The following is a 2,123-nucleotide window of genomic DNA, read 5'->3' on the forward strand; positions in this document are numbered from 1 at the left end:
ACTTCTGTGGCACAGTCTGAGGGTGCTGCAGATATGTGGATGTCAGTAGAAGCTATGCTGCTTCTAGGCTGTTCTGGAAATCTCCTGGCATTGTTTTCTGCCACTTTTATTTTACAATTGAAGTAAAGAAATAATTCCTATCCATTAAACTGTTCAGTAATGATTGTGTTGTAGAAACTTACATAGAGTTTGAAACTAAACAGATTCACATATGAGCTTCAATATCACAGCATCTGCTGTTAGTTTCAGCAATTGCGCTTGGTTATAAGAAGAAACAAATATACAAGAAATTTATTTTAGAACCTATTGATGGGTATACACCAGAAAAGCATTTATAAGATGTTTTAGAAATATATAAGAAAACTATTGATATAATACTTTTCTAAAATATAACTATTTGTTATATTTACATGTTTTAACATGGAGTTGTAAATGTTTAAAATATACTTGATGCATTTTCTTTTACAACTTAGTTACAATGCAATAAAATAAAAACTGGATGGTTACACATGTGGTTGTTTGATCACCAAATTTTCAATCACAAAAATGTAGCCAACTCAAACAATTCTGAATACCAAAGCCACTAATGAGACATTTTGAACTGCTGTTCATAGGCAGAGGATAGCAAGTAAATACAGAGCCCACTTCTGTCCTGTGAATTACATGAGAAGTAAAGGGCAAAACCAGGATGGTTCCATAGATATGTAAAACTGCACCAGGGTAAGAGAATTTGTTTTCCTTGGCCTAACCATGGATCAGGAAGTGAGCTGGCTCCTGTTTCTCCTGCTGCTTCTTGAGCAAGTGGCACCTCTGCTGGGAAACCTCTTCATCATAGTCACAGTGACCTGAGAGTCTTGCCTTTACACTCCCATGTACTTCCTGCTCTGTTATTTATCTATTGCCAATATCAGCTTCTCCTTCAATGGCTTCCTGGCTCAGATGTTTTTCTTCCAACTCATCAGTGGCGTGGATGTATTTTCTCTGTCAGTAATAGCCTTGGATAGGTATGTGGACATCTCCAGGTTCCTGCACTATGTGACCATCATCAACAGGGGATGGTGCACAACCTTCATCACAGTTGCTTGGCTGGGGTACTTTATTCACTCCATTGTACAGATGTCCCTCTTCCTCCCACTCCACTTCTGTGGACAAAATGTTCTTGACCCTTTGTACTGTGAAATCCAGCATGTCTGCCAACTCACTTCTACAGACATTTTAGTTCTTGAACTACTGATGATTTGCAATGGTGGGCTGTTCACCACACTGGTTTTTCTTCTTCCTGGCATCCTGATGGTCATATTATTATTAATAAAAGGTCAAGTAGGGGAGGGAAGAAAGAAAGCCATCTCCACCTGCACCTGTCACATCACTGTGGTGACACTGCACTTTGTGCCCCGCATCCACATTTATGCCCCTCCACCACTCTCCCTGGAGATAAGCCTATCCATGTCACCTTCACAGTCATCTCCCCTCTGCTTAACCATTTGATCCACACCCTGTGGAATTACAAAGTGAAGTCAGCCATTCAGAGACTCAGGAAAGCCCTAGGACCTTCTGACTCAACAGGCCAGTAGTTCCCTCCCATCTCTGTTTTCAAAATGTTTGCACATAAAACAAACTACATTCACCAATTATTTCTAAAATTTTGTTACTACTAAGGTATACATGACTTTCCAAGATTCTGCTAAATATGCCCCAAAAAACTGATTTACATACCCACAAAATTAATCAAAATTCATAGCAAGAGAGTTAGTTGTTCATTGCTTTTCCAACATATTCTTGGAATAAATCAATGAGTCAAGACCAAAATAAACCCAGACCCTCCCTCTGCCAGCCTATGAATTTACCTAGGAAAACCACAGATATGTAATTAAACAGAATGAATTTTGAACTTTGGGATTCTGTAGCCTTTCAGGAAGTAATCACAAACTGATGAAGCTCTTCCTTCAATTCATTACAAGAAAAAATTAAATTAACTCTTATCAGAAAAAAACTGAAAACAAGTTCACATTGAGTCTTGTAGATAACCTGCCTTATGAGGTCTCAAGTTATGGACTTTTCTGGTTGCAAGTGCTGTGAACTTCAGATAACTTTGCCTAGATTTTCTGAATAAAAACACACTG

At 38.5% G+C, this 2,123-nt stretch overlaps 1 pseudogene; it reads left to right on the forward strand.

The window, feature by feature from the left end:
- The first annotated feature begins 702 nt into the window (after positions 1-702).
- LOC100715488 (olfactory receptor 4D10-like) lies at positions 703-1,574 on the forward strand (annotated as a pseudogene).
- Positions 1,575-2,123: the final 549 nt, after the last annotated feature.

The sequence above is a fragment of the Cavia porcellus genome, unplaced genomic scaffold, assembly GCF_034190915.1.
Source record: "Cavia porcellus strain 051 isolate PalLab524CR breed Dunkin Hartley unplaced genomic scaffold, mCavPor4.1 scaffold_17, whole genome shotgun sequence".
Lineage (NCBI taxonomy): Eukaryota > Metazoa > Chordata > Mammalia > Rodentia > Caviidae > Cavia > Cavia porcellus.